Source organism: Talpa occidentalis, unplaced genomic scaffold, assembly GCF_014898055.3.
Source record: "Talpa occidentalis isolate TD23 unplaced genomic scaffold, MPIMG_talOcc4v2.1 talOcc4.14, whole genome shotgun sequence".
NCBI classification, from domain to species: Eukaryota; Metazoa; Chordata; class Mammalia; order Eulipotyphla; family Talpidae; genus Talpa; species Talpa occidentalis.
Genome location: NW_023601433.1, coordinates 65837923 through 65861628, shown reverse-complemented (window position 1 = coordinate 65861628; position 23706 = coordinate 65837923). Strand labels below are relative to the sequence as shown.

The 23706-nt window shown below is 34.8% G+C and overlaps 1 protein-coding gene across 1 annotated transcript in view; it reads right to left on the bottom strand.

Annotated features, from left to right (window-relative positions):
* MALRD1 (MAM and LDL receptor class A domain containing 1) overlaps positions 1–23706 on the bottom strand; it is a 385105-nt gene that overhangs the window by 194141 nt on the left and 167258 nt on the right. The gene's annotated exons all lie outside the window — the stretch shown is intronic.

Genomic DNA, 23706 nt, shown 5'->3' with positions numbered 1-23706 from the left:
AGAAACAACAAAGACCATGACTGGCTGACTACTAGTTTGAGAAAGAGTAATAGTGTCTCTGAGCAGTTACTGGGGCTGGAGGATGCTGCCACCCAGTGGACACCATCTACTTTTAGTATGGCCAAGTGTTCATAAACCAAGTCAAAGCACCCTCCAGAATTGCTTGGAAGAGGGTTCTCAAGTTAGTCAAAGGCTTCTTCTCTTAGACTCAGGACACTCTACATATTTGTCTTTTATGTAAAATACAACTGTAGGGCCTCCCCAGTGGCGCAGCGGTTGAGCGCTGGGTTGCAAAGCTGCCCGCAGCCTCTGCAGTGCCAGTTCGATCCACGGCTGCTCCCCGGCCACCAGAGGAGGGTCCCACGTGGCGCGCAGACCTCTCCTGCCGCCCGCTGCTCCCCTCAGCAGTGCACTTCGGTCCTTCTGCCTGCTCTGCTCCCCGCTCTGGCTCTGGTGAATTCTCTCACCCTCCCGCGCTTCTGACTGTACCCAGTGCTTGTATAAATAAATAAATAAAAAATAAAAAATAAAAAGAGTTTAAAAAAAAAATACAACTGTAGAAGCTGATTGGCTTCTCTCTTGCTTGTACCATCTCTATTTCATGAGACTGTCAAGCATTTCCAACTCTTTTATTAGTATTTGAATGATCTCAGGTCAAGTATGGCTATAAGATGTCAATGACTGGTGAAAGATTTTTGGTTTCCAAAAGCTTCTAACAGCAGGCCAGTATTTTTTTTTCTCAAAATGACTATATTAGGTAGACCTTCCAGGTGGTCCTTGAAACCAGCACTCAGTGTCATTATTATTAACAAAAACCTGTCTTTCAGAAGGGACCATGGGGAATTCATGTCCAAGAGGATACCACTGCAATAGCCTGTTGTACTGCCTCTAGAACTGAGCTCAAGATCACAGCTGAATTTGAAACGTTTTCTGGTCAACTTGACCAAAAATCCCTAGATGAAGAAAATATTGTCTCTAATATCCAAAACATCTGATAAGGTTCTGGACTTCATTGCTGGTAGCTGGGGCCACAAGGCAACTTGTTTTCCTTTCCCATCTCAGGGATCAGTCTTTGTGCCTCAGCCTATATTGCACCTCAGAATCTGACTTGGTTTTCAAGAACTGTAAAGGACTTGAGATTTTACCCTAATGCAATCTACTAAGGTAGCCCATCATTATTTTAGGGGTGCTAGAACAAACACAAGATTTCTGGGTTAGAAATGGTGGACAGTTTATTCTTCACAGTAATAGAAATAACCAGAGTGTCATCATTTCATGTGTCCATTCCTTGAATCTCAATTTGCACAGGTGATGTAAAGAAGACTGTATGACACATGGGTAAGTAGTAGGCTGCACTGCAGGAGAGGAACTCTGAGAGAAAGAAACCTGATCTTGATCTGGTACCAAATGGAACAAGACAAAGGCATTAACAATGACTAGAGAGGTATAGTAGGGGCTATCAATTATGGTTCTGATTCAGTTACAGTCACAATGTCTGAAATAACTAGTACTATAGGGGGCACACTAAATTCAATTGGTGATAGTCCACAGCACATTTTTTTAATTTAATTTTTTTATTTTATATATTTTTACATTATTTTTCATTTTTGCACAATGTATGCATTTTCATCTTAAAAGCATGACCATTAAGATCTGGAACAAGACAAGGATGTCTACTCTCACCACTGCTTTACAATATAATACTGGAAGTCCTAGTCAGAGCAATAAAACAAAAGAAAGACATACAAGGAATCCAAATAGGGAAGGAAGAAGACAAACTATCACTATTCGCAGATGATATGATAATATACATAGAGAACCCCAAAAACTCCACAGAAAAACTAATTAAACTAATCAATCAGTTTAGTAAAGTATCAGGATACAAAATCAACACAGAAAAATCAGTAACCTTTCTATACACAATAAATCTAAAGAAGAAGAAATAAGAAAACCATCCCTTTTATTACTGAAACAAAAAAAATCAAACACTTGGGAATAAACCTAACAAAAGAGGTAAAGGACCTATACAAAGAAAACTATAAAACACAGCACATTTTTAAGTTGCCACACAGTGTTGGTTATATGGAGAAAATGCATCTTCCAACAAAATAGCTCTGCTGTCTAGAAGTCATTAATAAAAGCTATTTTCCTCCTGGAAAGATATATTGGCTTTTATATAACAAGGGAAGCTTATTTGGTTATCTGTCAGGCATTAGTCCCACTGTTGCCTCCCCACAAGTACTATTTGCAATCAGGAAAGTCCCATCTAAGCCTGATGGGCATTCAGAGGACAAGCAGGTAAACCTTCAATACCAATTATATATTCAGCAGCATCTGCATTGGAAGATAACAAGAGTCTAAATGTTATTATCCAAATGATTGTAATTACTTCCCTTCCTAATTTTACTCTATTTCCAAATCCAGTCAGTTGAATATCTGACTCATTTCTCAAGAGAACCTGATACTCAAGTGGTGGACATAATGGCACATACAGATGTTGACTTATAAAGATGCACACCTGAAACTTACATGTTTTAATGCAATTTTACTTCAATAAAAATTATTTTTAAAAACATAAACATTTGTATCTATCAATTTTTGTCCCACCCCATTGTACCTTCAATGTAATACAAGGCTTTCTGTTTCACCCGGATATGGGAAATCTGAAACTTAACCTGTTCTTCTCCTTAAAAGCTGTCAAGTCAGGATACTGGGGTCTAGGTTCAGATGGTGGAGGTCTGAAGGAGCACTTTTTTTAAGAAGCTAAAACCTGGCCTCCCTGGTGGAGCAGCAGATTGAGCGCTGCACTGTGAAGCTGTCCGCAGCCTCTGCAGGGCAAGTTTGATTCCTGGCCAGCCCAGGAGATTCCCACATGGCGTGGCAGCCCTCTCCTGTCTTGCCCGCTGCTCCCCTCAGCAGTGTATTTCAGTCCTTCTGCCTGTTCTGTTCCCTGCTCTGTCTCTGGTGAATTCTCTCACCTTCCCATGCCTCTGCCCTATACCCTAGTGCTAGGGTATAAATAAATAAATCTTTAAAAAAAAATACCTTTAAAAAAAAAAGAAGCTAAAACCTTGACTTAGTTCCTCCCATAGAGAAAGGTCCATCTCTATGAAAAAAAATGGTTCTATAGAGATACTTTCTATTTCAACCAACTATAACTGTTTGGCTCAGTTTACAATTGTTTTTCTGATTTAGGATAGAGTGTATTTTTTTTTTTTATTTTGGGCATCTTCTGGTGCAAGTTAATCAGAGACTCCTGCATAAGACCTCCTAACTTGAACAACAAATTAAATGGAGTTCTCCAGATTGGAGAATAAGTGTGAGAAGATCATTGAGCTTATCAGTCATAATTTGCTGATCATCAGTCATGATAAGAGGTGTCACTCTGCCATTTATACAGCCAACATGAAGCACTCTGACAAGTATCATCCATGGGATGACATGTACTTTTACTGGCTTTGAACAAGGGTCCTCATACTAGATATAGTCATAGGTCCAGAAACCAAAAGTAGCAAACTTTATTGTGGGATAGATTATGTCCTGACTGAATTGTAATGGCTTGAAGCCTTAGGTCACATGTGAGATGACCTAGTCGCCAGCATTTGCCCTCTAAGAAACTTGATCACTGCTTCTCATGGAGGCACCAGTCAAAGCTCTAACAGCTCTGCGGTCTATTTTCTCAAGTGGTCCTGGATTTCCCTTCTCCTTCTCTAATTACAAGTCAGCATCCTAGTACTACAGAGGCACACTGGTATCCAGAGAAGTTTCTACATGTCACATCTGAAGCACTCAGAATCTGTGGCTCCTCTTCTTTTGCAACAAGCAGCAAACAATCCAGTTCCTCCCCTCTAGGAAGAATCAGCCAAACAATAGTTACTCTGTGGTGACCCTGACCCACTCGTATGCCATTGTGATGAAGTAAGGAGAACACTCAATATCAGAAGACAGCGTGGCTACATTCAGAAGACATGAACAAGGTTGATGGTAGACTTTCTGTCCCAATAACAGGTTAACACTGAGGAGTAGGGGCTGAATTACTTGTAGAATTAATGGTAAAATGGAGTCAACCTGTCTCATGTGACACATGCTATGATAAATCCTAATTTTCTGGATTTTAACACTATATCATAGTTATAAACTTTAGGATGTCAAACTAAAGTCAATATAAATAGAAATGCAAATTTGAAACTAGTCATAATTTTTAGTTAATAAATTTAATGGTACTACTTAAAAAAACATTATTGAAATAAGATTGGTATAAAACATTACATGTGTGCTGTAGCAGAGTCAACATTTGTATCTATTACAATATAATAGCCACCAAAAGTCTAGTTTCCATCCACCACCATAAAATTGATCCTGTCTATTCAATCCTTTGCCCCATTCCCCTCTAATAACCGATGTTTTATTTTTATAATCTAAGAGGGTTTATTTTTTTTTTGCTTGGTTTGTTCTTTGCTTTGATATTTTATGTTCCATATATAAACTGAAATCACATGGTATTTGTCTTTCCCTGTCTGACTTATATCACTAAGCATAGTACCCTCTATGTCTATACATGCTTTTGTAAATGGCAAAATCCCACCTCTATTTTTCTAGCTGAGTAGTATTCCCTAGTATATTTTTACCATGTCTTTTTCCCCATTCATCAGCCATGGGCACCTCAGTTGTTTTCATACATCAACTATTGAAAATTATGCTGCAACAAACATAGGAATGCATGTATCTCTTTGAATTAGTGTGTTTGTATTCCATAGACCCAGAAGTAAAATAGCTGGATCCTATGGTATTTCCATTTTTATTTTTTTTAAGGAATATCTTACTCATTTCCATAACTGCTGCACCAGTTTACATTCCCACAGTGTATAAAGGTTTCCTTATCTCTAAATTCTTGCCAATATTAGTTGCTTCTACTCTTTTTGATAAAAAACATTCTCACAAGTGTGAGATGATATCTGATTATTGCTTTGATTTGCATTCCCCAAATGATAAATGAGGAACATTCTTTCTCACATGCCTACTGGAAATGGCACTATTTTTAGTAGAAAATTCAAAGTAAACATAAGAATAAACATAAATCTAAAAATATATGAATTTGCTCCTTTGCCCTAGGGATAACCCATTCCTGTGTATGTGAAATGTGCTCAGTTGACTGTCTCTCCACATGTCATCCATCCACCCCAAGACTTTTTGTACTAAGAAAAAATAAACAAAAAACATAAAGGAGAATCTCCTTTGTTTCCCACATGTATATTATAACACTTTAACATACCCATTACCTAAGCCTCTTGTTCATATTATATTAAGCAATGTCCTGCATTTATTTACACTAGCATCAGTAAGAACCATCTGATACACAATCAAAATTTGAACTGAGAAAAATACAAGATATTTGTGATGTGTCCTTTAAAACCAACATACCATTTCTAAGATTGTATATCAGGAATTTGGTAGCAATTAAAGCTCACATGTCTCTTGCACATAGTAGATACTCGAAATAGTTTGTTTTTTTTTTAAAGATTTATTTATTTATTTATACAAGCACTGGGTATAGTCAGAAGCACGGGAAGGTGGGAGAATTCACCAGAGCTAGAGCGGGGAGCAGAGCAGGCAGAGTGACGAAGTACACTGCTGAGGGGAGCAGCGGGCGGCAGGAGAGGTCTGCGAGCCATGTGGGACCCTCACCTGGTGGCCGAGGATCGAACTGGCACTGCAGAGGCTGCGGGCAGCTTCGCAACCCAGAGCTCAACCACTGCGCCACCAGGGAGGCCCAATCAAAATAGTTTTAATCTGAATCTGGTCCTAAGAATATTTATGAACGATGAGAATTGTTTATATATGAAGAGATTGGTCTTGGAACCATCAGAAAGTATGGGGAAAATGAATCAAATGAAAACCAATAAGTACTAGTCAAACTATCACAAAATATTTTAAGTCATGCAATAAACTCTTAAAAATCCACTTGGGAACTACTCCTTTCATTTGATCTGCAAATACAGTCAGGGAAATCTTAAGATTTATTAGATGTGTTTTTAGTGCAAGTCCCCAAGTGGGTAAATGGGCTATGATTCCTTTATTATCCTCATAAAATATGCATTATTTAAAGAGAAGAACAGAGGTAAAGAAGGAAGAAGTGAGAGAAAGAAGGAAAGGAACAGTTTATTTTTAAACACTTAGTCTTTATTGTTGAAATTTAATATTAACAAACAAGAATAATGTTGACATGGTACACAAAAAAAATGTTATTAATGTCAGTCTTCCAATTAACTTATTTCTGTAGTTTTGAAGTTATATTTTTGGTGTTTGGAGTGTATTATAGCTCCTACTTCTCCAAGCACCTGAGGCTTAATACTATTTATTGTATGTACTCATAAAGAGAAATTTTTCTTCTCTATAAATATGTCCATCATCTCGGGGATCTTTCAGAGAAAGAGATGATAGCAGTATAAGTTCAACCAGTATTTATCTGGAAGCTTACTGACCGCCTTTAGTATAGAAGACAATCTTCTCTGTGGGCAGTCTGTGAAAAGAGCCCCTGAGTGCTCTCCAGGTTGCATGAAGCCACAGGGGAGCAGTTCATTTAATGTGATGCTTCCCTTCCTATTTCTTTGATGTTCATGCTCCAGGGGCTGTGCACTCACTTGACAGGAAAGGAGAGCACTCTTACTACCAACAGTGGGTTGCAGAGGTGTGACAGGAAGCAATTTGTTTTCATAAAAGATTGGAATTAAGTAAATTTAGAGAAAACTGACACTTAAAACTGATTGAGAGGTTCATGGGAGTAACACCCAGTGTGATAATTCTCATAAACTGTATTTTCCTTTCAAGTGAGCTCAAAATGATTTTTTTTAAGATTTATTTATTTATGCATATAAGAACTGCGGTACAGGCCAGAGATGCAGGGGGTGAGAGGATTCACCAGAGACAGAGTGGGGCACAGAACAGGCACATTGACCCAAATACACTTTTGAGGGGAGCAGCGGATGAGACAGGAGAAGTCTTCCTGCCATGTGGGTTGTTCCCTGGCCGGCTGGGGATCGAACTTGCACTGCAGAGGCTGCGGATTGCCTCATAGTGCAGTGCTTAACACCTTGTGCCACCGGGGAGGCCCTCAAAATGTTTTTGAGTTTCCCTTATATTTTTTGATGACTGATTGATTTAAAAGAAGGTGACAGTTTTATGTATTTGGAATATTCTAAATGTGATAACATTAATGCCTAATTAATTTCCATTGTGTTTGGAAAACACACTCTATGATTTCAATTAGTTTAGATTGAATTTAGACTAGTTTTAGGGTTCAATATCTCACTGAATGTTCCATATGCAACTCGACTCAATTTCGGTGTTTTTTTTTTTTTTTTTTTGTTTTGTTTTTGTTTTTTGCTATAGATGAAAATAACTTTTCTATTGCCATGATATAGATTTCCATAAATTTTGCCACTTACACAGCATACATTTGTCTCAGTGTGATGTTTGTAAGAAGTCTCAGCAAATTATATTTGGTTCTCAAGTTCTCACAAGACTGAAAACAAGATTGGGCTGGACTCTTATCTGGAGATTTTGGGACAAACACTTGGGAAATCAGTTAGCTGGCACCTGCTTCAGTCTAGCAAGTGAGAGGTCACAGATTCTTTGCTGGTTGTCAGCCCTTGACTGCTCTTCTGCTCCTGCAGACCACTTGCATACCTTTTCAAGTGACCCTCTTCATATATTCAAAGACAGCACAGCTTCTGTCTAGAAGCCAGACAAAATACTCTGTTTTTAAAGGGCTCACCTTTGTCTTGCTCAGTAAGTTAATGTCCTTATCTTAAGGCAAACTGACTTGAGGTTTTCATCACATAGGCAAAATAGCTAGGTTGGCATTTGAAGACACAGGGAACTGGATTCTTGGTGAGAGCGGGAGAAAATCGTTAGAATTACCCTGGGCAAAGTATTATATAAATGTGAATTATAGTGGAATGGTTGATTATTATAGTGAAGTTTAGTCTCTTCTTGTTTTCTCCATTACTGAGAAAAGAACACGAAATCCATAATATAGTAGTAACTTTTCTATTTCTCCTTTCATTTCTGTCAGATTTTTTTCCTTGTGTTTTGAAACTTTGTTGTTGGGTATATATATTCTCAGAAATGCATCCTTTCTGAGGACTTTCCCTGTACCTAATTATAAAGTTTCTTTTTTTATTCCTGGTAATATTTCTTGTTTTGGAATGTATTTTGTGTATAGGTTTATTAGTAGTAGTATTTGCTATATCCTTCTCTATATGCTTCTCTATCCCTTTACTTTTTGATTCTTTGTTCTTAAAGTGGGTTTTTCATAGAAGCATGTAGTTGCTGAGTTTTGCTTTTTAATTTAATTTTGATTGACATGTTCAGGACATTTAAAATTATTGAGGGTCTGGAGGCCTTATAAACAACTTTATTGGAGAAATATGATTTATAGACATATACCTTTCCCAACAGAATGGTGTGAGTAGAACAGGAGGGAAATTTTTTTGAGTAATGGCTTCACTGGAAAATTTACCATTATTAGTCCTGACAACCACCCAGGTAAGTTAGTTTTACTGAAGACATTTTATGAATGTTAAACAGATTAATAGAGCTAAAACAGTTGCAAAAGCACAACTGTGTTGCAAGCATACTCTACAAATAAATCTCTATTTACACTACCTTCCTGATGGTTAGAAATGTATGACTTCTTACTGACAGATTTGCTTTGCAAGTAAAGCACACAAATGTGATAGGAAGTTGCACAAATGGAAAAAGTAATTAAGTGATTTGGTAAACTTTGACATTTATAAACACACAACAAAACAATGGTTTTGTGTGGAATATTTTCCTAGTGAAGTCATGCAAAGCTCTAAGGGTAGAAAAAGATTGCCTGGAAATCTGAAATAAAAATCACGAGAAGTAAGATTAAGAACAGCCAACACACCATACAAAACATACAGATGGGGATTTAATTGCCAAGACTCAAGAGGGAGACAAATTTTATAGCTACTCTTTTTTTTTTTTTTTTTTTTACTTTTTACAACAAACCATCCTTTCAGTGAGTCATCAAGTACAAAGTACATAAAGAGAACAAAACCAGGATCGATTTTATCTGAATTATATAGCAGTTGAAAATTCCATATTACTACTTCCTCAGTCCTATATTGCATAAAGTAAATCATAAGTAAAACTCTATTTATTATGAAGAGCAAAAATATATAATTAGGAGATATAAATAAGAAAATATGTCATGAAAGTTGTGATCCTATACATCTTAGCAGAAAAAACAGGAAACTATTCAAACTATTCAATAAACTATAGAATAGCTGGAGTGTAGGCCAGAGGTGCGGTGCTGGTGAGAGGATTCACCAGAGACAGAGTGGGGAGCAGAACAGGCAGATCTACTGAAATACACTGCTGAGGGGAGTAGCAGGCAAGACAGGAGAGGTCTGCTGTGCCATATGTGGGTTAGCTCCCTGGTCAGGGAAGGAGCTCAGTCTATCGTGGTGGACTGTATTGGTGATAGTACTGAGACTTAACCCCTAGGCCACCAGGGAGGCCCCAAGCCTATTTTGAACATAAAAACTTTTCTCTTATTTGCTTTTACAGGTACTTGGGAAAAAATAGCAAAGCAGCACACTCTTAAGACTATTTAGAGTTGGACTTTGGATTAAAAAAAAAAATGGGGCCTCCCCTGGTGGCGCAGGTGGTTGGGCGCCATGCTGTAAAGCTGTCGGCAGCCTCTGCAGGTCCCACATGGCACAGCAGACCTCTCCCGCTGCACCCGCTGCTCTCCTCAGCAGTGTATTTTGTCAGTCTGCCCGTTCTGTTCCCTGCTCTGTCTCTAGTGAATCCTCTCACCCTCCTACGCATCTGGCCTGTACCCCGATTCTTGTATAAAATAAATCTAAACAAAAAATGTAGCACGGTCTAAAACTCTTATTTTGTTTTAATCATTAAAGTCAGGAGGCAATAAAAAGCATACTTTTTTATATAAGGCAGTATTTTTAAGTTCAGTCATTTATAAGCTAGTTCTCAAAAAGTACACATGTCTGGATATATACACATTTCATAACTCTTGTGATAAAAGGTTGAGCTATTAGAAAATTCAGTTTAAAATTTCATTTGTTTGGAGATAACTTTTCTTCCTTTGAACTCTTGCATTGATTTTTGTTCCTTAACATTAACAATAGCTCTATTTTTAAGTGAGTTAATAATGAAACCATAGCAAATGAAACCACTATCTATCTATATGGAGAGCTACTTAGAGATAAGAATTTTGGTTAAAATGCCTGCAACAGATTCAGTAACTTACTGACTACTGTGAAATAAAATTTCAAGAATTTGTTCAGTATCCTCTCCTTCAGACCAGGTGCTTTCCTCATCTTGGGAAACTATGTAATGGTATTTGTATATCTTTAACCTTGGATGTAATTGTATGAATGTAATACAAGTATGATATAATCTATATTGTATTGTGTGACCATTTTACTAAGACAAAATATCTTTGATTCCTAATAAGATATTTATTTTTTTACTTATTTCATATACATTTAGTCTTGAGATAAAATAGAAGAAATTTTATAAGGGAAAATTTAAACTGAATAAGTGGTAGTATTGGAACTATTTCTTTGTTTCTTTTATCATGTGCTTTCTAGATTCCTAATTTTCTTTCAAGTGATTGGCAGTGGGAAAAACTACTGGATAATATATTATAGGTTCATTATGGTCAATTACTTTTTTCCATGATCATCCATTTGTTATTTCTCCCGACCACTTGTCAGCTACATTCCTTCATCCTAACTCACTGCCTGAATACCGATATTCATTATGTCTCATCTGGAATACTAGCTTTTTCCTTTCCTCTAATTCATCCTATATGTTGACAGCACCTATTATTTTTCTAATTAACAAATGAATTATATCACCCCAACATTGAAAATAAAAAACTTTATTTTAACCATACATTAAAAAGCTCCATGGAACCCAAAGATGAAGTTCACACTCTGATGTGATATTTAAGTGCTGTGATAATCTGGAACTTATGTATCATTCCCAGGTCCATGAACAAGAATGGGCAGACAAGCTGATATGCAAACACATTCCCTTTCTACTTCCATATCTCTGAGAATTCTATTTTTTCACTGAAGCATGGCTATTTTGTATATTTTAGCTATATTATACATATACATATGGAAAGAGACAGTGACAGAGAATATTACTCTAATACCAAGAGTAGAAAGATATTGCAAGAAAAGATGATAGATCAATATTGCTTATAAACAGGTAATATTATTTAATAAACTGGTAAATACAATCCAATAACAGAAGATATATATATTGCTTTGATTAATAATTTTATCTCTCTATCCATCTACCACCATCTCCATCTATCTTTACCACCACTACCACCTTAAATCATATAGACTGAGGTTCATGAAGAAGGATGATCTTAAATGCAGATCAAGCTGTTAGAAAAATATTTAGTCAGAAAGCCTTAGCTGAAGATCATATTTATATGTATATACTATGCAGAAGTATGTAATATGAAATAAAAGCATGTAATTGCCTTTAAAATATGTATAAATATCAGAAGATATACTATCTAGGTTTGTCATAGCTTTCAGAAAACAGCCTATAGAAATTATGCTTCTGGGCTTTGTAGCAATCTAGTTTTTTAAACATTAATCATGAGGAATATTACATTAAAATTTTAATTTCTCTGAAATAAAGTAGTAATAGAAGTTGATTTATATTATTTTAAATTTAAATTTATCTGAAATTATAGGGCTCATTGAAATTGAAATCTGAACAGCATAACCTAGCAAGATTATACAATATAATTTCTTGTGTATTATAATATTCTCTGTATTATAAGGAAATAGATTTCGATATCATTACTTTATTGTAACATGTATACAATCTAAATAACTTCAGCATTTGAAAAATAACAAATATATAGGGCCTTCCTTGGTGGCGCAACGGTTGAACGCTGGGCTGCGAAGCTACCTGCAGGCTCTGCAGCGCCAGTTCGATCCCCAGCTGCTGGCGAGGGTCCCACATGGCAAGACAGACCTCTCCTGCCATGCCCGCTGCTCCCCTCAGCAGTGTATTTCATCACTCTGCCTGTTCTGTTCCCTGCTCTGGCTCTGGTGAATCCTCTCCCCACCCCAACCCCCCATGCTTCTGACTGTACCCAGTGCTTGTATAAATAAATAAATCTTAAAAAAAATTTCAGTTTAAAAAAAAAAAGTTTATATATGCAGTGTAAGTGATTAAAAATATTTGAGAAGTAGTTAACACATGTACATATTTAAATGAATTTCTTTGGAAAGACTATAAAGATGCCAAAATTAAAGTCTCTTTACAAATAACTGCTCAATTTCCAGTACAAACAATAATTTATGCTAAGTGAGCAGTAAAGAAACACATTTTATTCAATTCAATTGAATGAACTGCACTCTCCACCATGAAGGAAAAACAGGCTAGTCACAAATTGTTTTGAATTGATAAATGTGAGTTCTTGTATAGTCAGCGCAAATCTAATCAATAGAAAATTCCAATTTTCAATTTCCATACTGACCTACATTTTCAATTTGATGTCTGGCTTATAGCCATGAAACAGTGTGAAAAACTGCCAAGGCTTTTTGGCTAAATGACCTTTATAATTTTTAGGAAGACATTGTGAATAATGACCAGCCTACAAGCCAAGGCCAATTCAAAGTGAGGAATAGTCCACATAAAAATCTGAGAAACTTATAAGGAGAAGGCAATTCCTTATGAAGTTTTATAGAATTGCTCCCTTTGTGCTTTATATCTCATTCCTTTTTAGTCATTATTTACTTACTTTTTATGCGTGTTTAATATTTGTAAAATACAAGGAGGAAACCTGAACAATAATGAGAACAATTTTTACCTTTCTGTTCTGTCTATGGAAATCGCATTAATTTTAACAGTGGCTTGTTTTTTCCTCTATCAATGTATATTTTGCATTTTCTAAGAATTTTCACCTTCAAAAGTCCAATTAAAATAATCATTTGGGGCCTCCCCGGTGGCGCAGCGGTTGAGCGCTGGGTTGCGACGCTGCCCGCGGCCTCTGCAGCGCCGGTTCGATCCCCGGCTGCTCCCCGGCCACCAGAGGAGGGTCCCACATGGCGCGCAGACCTCTCCTGCCGCCCGCTGCTTCCCTCAGCAGTGTACTTTGGTCCCTCTGCCTGCTCTGCTCCCCGCTCTGGCTCTAGTGAATTCTCTCACCCTCCCGTGCTTCTGACTGTACCCAGTGCATGTATAAACAAAACAAACAAATAAATAAATAAAACATGCCTCTATTAAAAAAAAATAATCATTTGGCCACAGGACTTTAATTAAAAAGCATATTCTTTTTGTCATCATTAATAATCTTACTATTGATTATTTATGAGGACTATAGTGATAATAGAAACACATGATCTGACGGGCAATGCCAGTCTGAGAAACTGCTGATTTTTAAAAAGCAGATAATCTTAACTGTTCATTATACACAGCCTCTCTTATCTAGCTAAATTTTCCTATAAATTAACCTTCATTTTTATTAAAATAATGCATGTATGGAGTTTTAAAAACTGAACACTACTTCAAGTAGCTCATGTCTCATCTCACAATAACCATAATTTGAAAGAAATAATTTATAATCCTTGTATCTATTTTGTCTAGCATTTCCTGCTGCCTTCTCCAATATATATACTTTTCTTCCATCATATATCCAGTAGTCATTTAAGTATTGGTTAAATTTATACCCGGTGTTCACATTATAGCTATAGAAATACTGTTGTTGAATTAGTCATACTGAGTTCTTTTTTTTTTTTTTTAAAGATTTATTTATTTATACAAGCACTGGGTACAGTCAGAAGCACAGGAGGGTCAGATAATTCACCAGAGCCACAGTCGGGAACAGAACAGGAAGAGTGACAAAATACACTGCTGAGGGGAGCAGTGGGTGCTTCAGGAGAAGTCTATTGTGCCATAAGGGACCCTTACTGGCGGCCGGGGATCGAACCGGCGCTGCAGAGCCTGCAGGCAGCTTCGAAGTCCAGTGCTCAGCCGCTGCACCACCAAGGGAGTCCCCACACTGAGTTCTTACTCTATCTTTACTGTGCTTGATTATATTTTTCTTTCACATATCTATATAGTTGAGATATAAAAGACTTCTAAATATTTCAAATCTATTATGCAATTGTCAGTAGTAAGCTTTCTCTAAGGTAAAGTTTTTGCAGTGTATGCGTAATGATCCAATCTGGGTTGATTGCTTTGTGGACATCATATATATCAGTATCTGTGAGAAGCCCTATTACTTCTCTCATTAATTTATTTAAGAAATATTTACTGGGCAAAGAATCATATACAACAGAATACCCATTGATGGGAAGCTCAAGATAGGCAAATATAATACATGGTGATAAACATAAGAATATTGGTTCCCTCTTATTAAGTGGGTGAAGTATTGAGAAGAACAAGGAAAATTTCTGAGGTGGTGAAAATGTCCTATATTTTTATGCAATTTGTTTAACATTGGCATATGAATTTGTCAGTCCATTAGTATTTTATACTGAAAATATTCATATTTCAATTATACCTGATTTAAAAAAAAAAAAAGAAAGAAAGAATAAGATGAGAAGATCCAATATATTTATTACCAAAGATTCAGAGGGGAGAAAAGATTGATGGGGAGAAGGTACTAAAAAACCAATACCTTGGAATTTTTCAGAATTAATGAAGCAAGACAATCTTCAGATTCAGAAAGTTCCTTTAAACAGAATGAATAAAAACAAGTTTATACTAAAACCTCATGATTTAGTGAAAAACAGACAAAATGAAAAATCTTAATGGCAGAAAGGTAAAATGGACATGACTTACAAAGAATGATTATTAAATTGAGTTGATCTCTTGATTACAAAATAGAAGCCAAGAGACAGTGGGAAAATACCTGTTCAAAAATACCTAACAGACAATAAATGCAAGCTAAACCCATATATCCAGTGTAAATGTCTTCAGAAATTATGTTGAAATAAAGTATTTAATCTAATTAGAATTTAGTAGCAAAAGATTGGTACTAAAATAACTTCTCACAGATGTATTTCAAGAAGAAAATCTCACAAGGAAAATCAGAAATATAAGTAGAAAAAAATTAATATGAAACCTGGATCTAAAAAGCTTAAGCCTTTTCATTTATTAATACCATTTAGATAAAACTATTTCAAATGAAAACATGTTGATTTTGGTATAAGAATTTTATAAGTAATTTCGAAATTTTAAATGGTACTCTGATTAGATCATTTTATTTTGGTTATCTTCCATATGTCTGTTAAAGCACATGATATGCATTGGAAAGACCAAATATCAAAATAATAGAGTTCAGATACCATAATTCCCAATAATCTTTCCACAAAATGAAAGAAATAACACATGTGGGGGAAAATTTAATTGAATAAAGAACATTTTCTTGGAACAATGATATAATTAAAAATAAAACTATTTAAAGCTGTAGCTTTCCATTGTTACATAACTAGGGGAAAGCCAACTGGTATTATAAACAATGTTAAGTTTATAAGGACATGAAATGTATTTCATTTCATGCAATCATACTTTTCTTCCAAGATAAATATAATTGTGTTGTTTCATTTACTCAATTATTCAAAATAGCTAATCATATGACTTTTCTTAGTTTATATTTAAATGGAATATATTTTGGGCATTCAAACAACGAAACACAGTTTAACATTAGCTGTATAACCAAGTTAATGCCCAAATCCTGTAATTTCTAACTTGTTTATAATATAAATATTTCAGTAAGGATCAAGTTTGTGAGAAACACAAATTCGTAAATTATTTAAGAGACTATAAATATAGTGTTATGCTTTTTAAGAGTTCCTAAGGATCAAATTGCACATGTGAAGAAACATATTTAACATAGCTTTGAAAATTATGCAATGATATCAATAACAATAATCATTTAAATGGAAATTAAACCATCATTATAAACTATCAGGTACTAAAATTTAAATTATTTCAATATACACTCAACAAATACAAATTGCTATCTATGCAAAGTTCACATGACATTGTATTTTAATTTCATCTATGACATTCATCATTACCATCCTATTTCTTTATTCTGTTATACACAAATTGGTCTTCTCTTCCTTCTTCTATGCTCACCTTTCTATTTATTTATTTTGCATCTTTTCCTAATATTTTCCATCATGGTCTATGATCCCATTCATAAACAAATCTATATATTCAAGACTAAATATCCTGCAAATATTCTCTATATTATAGAAACAGTGATCCTTTCTAAATGGAAATTGTACCATGTCACCCTATTTTAGACCTTGAAGTGATTCTCCACTTCACTCACAGTAAAAGTCTGTCCTTATAAAACAAAACCTCCTTTTCATGACCTCTCTGATCTCCTGAATACATTTTTTCCACCTCCAAGTTGTCTCCAGCTACAGTAATCTCTTTTTATATATGTCAAACACATTCTTTTTGGGTACATTCACCTTCCCATGCATGGAATGCTCTTTGAAGGACACTAGTTCCCAAGTCCCCTTTAAGTCCTTGCTCAATTTTATTGTTATTTTTTATTATCTCTGCTTATCTGTATTATTTACAAGATCTGATTAGATTAGGAGGGAGGATCTGCTACAATTAGAAGAAAGCAATAATTTATTTAAATATCCATATATTAGTAATAACATTCAAATATTAATAATTTAAATATTACTTGAAAAGTAGTGTCTACTAAAGGGATAATGTTACAGATGCCCAAGTAGGGATTTCCATAGATAGTGAAAGAAGCATTACAAATTCCAGCCTTATAGGAGTGATTTAAATTCAGTTGAGTTTGTAACTAGAGAGTTTAATTAAAAGAAAGAATTGGCTTAGAACTTTAAATTCCTGGTTCAAAGCCTGATCATGATCTATTATAGCTGTGATGACCTCAAAGGAATCTTTTCTTGCTCATAGGCACCAGATCTTCCATGAATGGCAAAAATTACCAGAAGAACTGCTCTGAACAGTGGTACATACAGGGGCACATAATCCCAAAGCCACTGGTATGGTTACCAGGAGTTCTGCAGCCATGGAGTTAGTCAGAGGAAGAGTGGCAGCCATTGGCATGGAAAAGAGGTACTCTATTCCTTTCCATAGGAAAAATCAGATGAAATGAAAATTGTTAGTTCTGAGCATGCATGGAAGAGAGTCAGATATTATACAATTGGGTATAACTCATCCCCACATTGTCACTCATTGTCACAGGTTCCAAGGGAGTTATTCATAGCAGTCAGGGTCTCATGACTGATTATGATGGCAGCAGCTATGGTGACAGTAATGGCTTTGACATGGTGGTGGTTATTGTTTAAAAAAGAGGGACACACAGTCTGTATAATGTCTTCCCTGCTGGGCAACAATACAAGGTGCCTTTTGTGTGGTGGTTCACTCTCTGTGTATTGTGCCCATCACTCCTTGAGCACTGCTAGACATTCAAACTTAGTGAAAACATACAGGCCCTACAGGGCCTCCCTGGTGGCACAAGGGGATAAGTCTCAGCACTATGAAGCTATCAGCAGCCACCGTAGCATAAGTTTGATACCTGGCCAGGTAGCAAACCCATATGGCACAGCAGACCTCACCTGTGTCACCCGCTGCTCCCCTCAGCAGTGTATTTCATCAGTCTGCCTGTTCTATTCCCCACTCTGTCTCTGGTGAATCCTCTCACCCTTCACGCCATCTGACCTGTACCCTGGTTCTTGTATAAATAAATAATCAATAAAATCTTTTAAAAAAAAAAGATGAAAACTTGCCATTTGAGACATGACTAGAACTGGAGGAGATTATGCTAACCAAAATAAGTCAGAAGGAGATATACAAATACCAGATGATTTCACTCACATGTCGAATGTCAAGAAACAAAACAAAGGAACGGGTAGAGACAAACCAAAAGAAATCCTAGAAATATGAATCTACCAGATTCATTGAATCTACCAGAAAGGAACTATGGAGTGGAAGCAAAGAGAGTCAGGGACCCGGTGAACTATGGTGAAGAATTATCAGTGTTTTGTTGGCAGAAATGATATAGTGACATGCATCTCAAGATTTAGACCCCTAAATCATATACAGTGTTATAAACCAACATTATCGCAATAAAAAGTACAGCTAGAATTTTATTAAGGTTACCATTTATAAACATCATTTGCATTACCTTCAAATGATAGGAAATGTTCTTTCCACAAAATTTGTGAAACATTATCAAGAAAATATGACCAAATAAATGCCTTTACCCATACTATGTACATTGGTAATATTTGAAAAACTGCTTTCTAAGTCCTAGCAACAATAAACAGAAATTGAAATTATAAAAAGATTCCATTAACAACAAATTACACTTTTAAATGGCATAAAATGTTAAATATCATTCCATAAAACCATAATACATTATTGAGTCTTTCAATCTATGGAAATAATATTTCTTTCCATTTATTGAAGCAGAGAAATGCTTAGCTGCATGCCACTCTAAATGCTGGGAGTTTTATTATTGTAAAAGAAAAGAATGGCCATTACAAAACAAATCGTAGACTATCACAGTTCTGCTCTTGGGTGATTCAGTAAAAATGACATCCTATTTAAATGGCAATACTTGCATTTATTTAGTTAATTTATGTCATAATCATACTATAATAAATTTACATGGGGGAATAAATTTTAATGAAAATTCATTGGTTACCTTAACATCTAACAATTTTAAATTGATATTATGCCTATATTAGCTAATATGCAACAAGACAATATATAATATGATTAACAATATGCAACATTATTACATTTTACTAAAACATTCTGTAATATTTAAAGCAGATATAATGGTGCCATGTATTTAAAATTGGTGCATGGAATAAATAATGTGAGAGTAGCTACTAAATACATATTTATAAAACTGATTTATTATGTTATGTGACATCAAAAACTAATTTTAAATACTGTAAAATATTGGCCAGGATTTCTAGAAAGTTTCTTTATACAAGATTTATGTAATTTTGTACAATACCAATTCTATAATATCTGAAACTGGAAGAAGGAAATTTGTAATATACAGTAATCAGTAGCAAAAGAGATATTTGGAACACAAGAAAGAGAAGGGATGGACAGACAGCTAGTTACCCTGGGGAGGAAATTGTTGTTCTCTTTGAGACAAATATCAAAAAGAGCAGGACAACGCTAGGAAAAATTCTTGCATTAAAGAGAAAGAGGCTGTAGAATTAGTTTGTCTATTAATTATTATATTTACAAACAGAAGACATGCATTTTTTCAAAAGATTTAGGTAACATAAAATAAACAGCTTTCAGACTTTAAAGACCATCTAGTCCTTGTCATTCAACTCTGAATTCACAAGTCCAAGTGCTGGCCGAACATATCTACTATCATGTGCCAATAAAGTCTAACAATAAGTACAGCCCCTTCTGACATACTTAGGGACTATGTTTCTAAAAATCAGATGTCCCGCTTTGAAATGCTATATCCATAGTTAATTTCCCATTATTTAAATGGGGAAAATTATAATGCATTGCATATGTATCTGTTCTAAAAATATAAGTAAAACACCAAAAAAGATATTTATGTTTATCACTGTGTTTGCAAGGGCCACATACTATTTTAAGCCTGTGATGTCTATCACTCTGAATAGTTGGTCCTTTTAGTTTCCACTGTTGTCCTCCTTAGACTAACATTACATTTTTACAAGAACAAACTTAATTGTGAAAACCACAATAAGATATTTGAAAAGCTCGTCAACTATTTTTCAATCTATTCAAGACAGCTCTCCTTGATCAAAAGACAGCTCCCCTTTGTCCTCTGTTGCACTTGCTTTACTTTTGTACCCCCAATTTTCTTTATTACTAGGGGCACCTATTGTTCAAGTTGTTCATTAGACAAAAACATAACTACATATGAAAGACACTGAAGAAACATATTCAGGACAACTGCATAAGGAAATAGTGGCTCCTGGTGCATTTGCTGCTGTCATGCTCCTAACCAAAGCAAAAACATGAAATTTTCAAAACAATTTTGTCTACCAATTGTATTTCTGATCTAATTTTTCACGTACAATCACTGATTACAAAATATTCCAATGAGTTATGAGTAAGTTAAATATATTTTCAATATAACTGTTAGTGCCTAACCACCCCCACCAAAAAATTTTAAAAAACAGAAAGGAAATATACCAGCATTCTATGAATTTGATGAATGCTAGTTCAAAAACCACGTTAAACCAAATCAAGTCATCACCTTCTATAAATCTCAGTCCTATTTCCTTTCTCTTCTTATTATAAATAATATATGAAATTTAGCAATTAGATATTTTAGGTGTTTTGTGAAAGCAATTTTTTGGGACTAGGAGAGGCAAAGTATATCTAAATTCTTGCTCTGAACAATGGATAGACTATGACATAGGAAAAACAACAAGGATACACATGATTTTAGTACATTTTCAACATATACATACTATAATTTTATAATATCCCCAGAAGGGAAGAGGGAAATGAGATTTCCCCAGCAATGACAGTATGTCGTGTTGTTTGAAACATACTATATATTATTATCTCAATTACCTTTCAAATCACTCAGAAGTAAACCCAGTTTAGACAAGGAAAATATGTATTTGACAGGTTAAGTAGATCAGGCAACACTGTGCAGGTAGTAAGCAGAGGAAAGATCCAAATTCATCCCTTAACCTTGAACAGAGGCATGTTGCAATAAACATATATACAGAATTCACTAAATTATAGAACCAAGCACAATCAGCCATTTTTCCCTAACTTAGGTCTCTGCCTGAGTTAGTATGTCAACATTCTTTGCAGTCTCTTAAACTACTGCCAAATATTTTAACGAAATGAGTCATCTCAAAGAGGTGCTAATCCACTTAGCTCCCGCTGCCTTCCTACATTTTTAAAAGTAAAAGTTGGTTTTGTTTTATTCCACAATATATTTGTTGTGTAACTATATTTGAAAATAACTGAGTGATTCAAAATACACACACACACACAGACACAAGTAGAACTTGATGCCTGTCTTCATTATACTTAAAGTATTTATTAAATAGCATCCAATAACATAAAGAATGTGATAGTGGTTGGATTTGTATATGGACATTTAGAAGAGGAACCCTGGTTTTTTCTTATTAAAATTCATTAAATAATTATTTTTACCCATCATCATTTAGCAATTAACAAAATTGCCATCAAAATAAGCTCTTAAATATTACTTCTAGAGACTCAATAATAATTTAATATTACTTCTGCTAATAAAATCCTGAGTCTTATTTAACTAATTAGAATCAGTGATTCCAGATTCAGTAGCATCTTCCTAAATATACACATTTTGCCGCCTCTTGTCTTTTCTATTTTAAGCTGTCCTTAATGGAGTTGTTAGTCTATGCACATTAATATAGATGAAAAGTCTGCGTAAACTAGAGTCATTTCCAAAAGTTTAATGGATGTAACAACTACTTGTGGAATGTAATAACATTTACCTTTCTTTAAACTGCAAATGTCCCAAGTGTTGTAGTGAGAAATTATGATTCACTAAAAATTTAAAAGATACACACATACTACTCATATCACAACAGAAATATTTCATTATAAAGGTATTCATAAATGATAATATTGGATGATTATAATGCAGTTAAAATAATCTCATGCTTGTGATCTCTCTAAAAAATTAATTTTGCCAAACATATGGAAACATATGTTCTTAATAAAGTGCAAATTAATGAAGGTTACTTTCAAACATCTTCATCACCTAAGATATACATACATGATCAAATACTACTCGCAGCTATTGAAAATGATGAGCTTTTGACATTTGCCCCAACTAGATAGAATTAAAGGGATTATGCTCCCAGAAGGAAAAAAAACAAATGCTGGATGATTTTTTCATATGTGGTATACAGAGAACAAAACGAGGTACTGACAAAACTACACCAAAACAAGCATGACTCCAGAATTCAGACTAGTAAAGGGGGAGGGAACTGGGTATGGGGATGTAGGGGAGATAGCACCCACTGGTCTCTGTAAAGGATTATGAATGCCTTATTGGTGGGTGTGTTGTGGTGAAGTTCTCTGAGGAGGTGTGACCCTACTACCCTAAATGATATACAGTGCTGTAAACCAATGTTCAATTAAAGAAAATACATAGCTGCAATTGCTGAAAATTCACCAACTTCACCTCAAATAATAGAGCTCCATTGTTTGGGACAGACCAGAAAATGACCTACTGTCACAATCAATGATGGTCGAAAAGAATACAAAATAACTCTAATATTTTTATATTACTTGTTAAAAAATTGATAGTATTTGCACATATCAAGTTAATGAATTTATATTATTAAAATTAATTTTAATTTTTAAACATAACAACTAGAAAATGTAAAATTATATATGTGGCTTGAATTTGAGATTTGCATATTTTGATTAGCTGTCCCTAATATCACTAAACTCTTTGGCTCAACTTTCATTAAGACCAAATTAAGCATTCTAACATTTTTTTTTGTTCAAGATACACATACTTGTATCTCAACACAGTTTTGAGATGTCTGTTTTCCTCTATACTATTTTGCATAGTGCTAGAAATATACCAGACAAATAGTTTAACTAGCAGTCAACTGGGAAACATTTATCTAAGGATTTCCTCCTAACAAAATTAAAATATTCTCTTTGAAATGATTAAGGAAATAAAGACAGAAATAGCAACGAACCATATTCTATCCACTATGTTAAAAGCCAAGACAAACAAAAATTTTCAAAACACTTTGTTTTCCTCAGTTATAAGGGATAATAAATAAAATAGAAAATAAAAATGAAACAGCACTTCTGTTTCCTATATTAAACTCATGGTTTAAATATTAACAGATGTGATATTATCAATCAACAAAATTTGTTCATCTTAATAATTTATATTGTATTTATTCCATCTCATATCTAATATATATTATATAGCTTTTACTGTTTGTGTTTCTTACAAGATTTTTACTATTTATATTACATTAGACATCTATTAAATAAAAATTTTACTATAATTCTTTAGATAAATTTCCTAAAGGCATTTTGGATAAAAAGACATATTTTATCATCTAAACTAATTAAATAGAAAAACTCAACCATTCAAACTGGAATGCCCAATTGGTCTAAAGAGAATAAAATAACACAACCACAGTAATGTCTAATTATGATAAAATAACTGTTCTTAGCATTCTTACATTTCATTAGGAGTGAAATGATATTGGTTAAGGATTACATTTTGAAAACAATAGTCCTCTTTTATTCATCTCAGAAAAGCTGACTTGGGGCCTCCCTGTTGGTGCAAGGGGTTAAGCACCACGCTATGAAGCAATCCTGCAGCCTCTGCAGCACGAGTTTGATCCTTGGCCTGCCAGGAAGCAACCCACATGGCGAAGCAGACCTCTCCTATCTCGCCCACTGCTCCCCTCAGCAGTGTATTTCAGTCGATCTGCCTGTTCTGTTCCCCACTCTGTCTCTGGTGAATCCTCTCACCCCCCGCATCTCTGGCCTGTACCTGAGCTCTCGTATGCTTAAATAAATAAATCTTAAAAAAAAAAAAAAAGCTGACTAAACAGAGAACTCAGGCACTGGTAAATAGACTAAAGCTTGTAGAAAACTTTTGGAAGG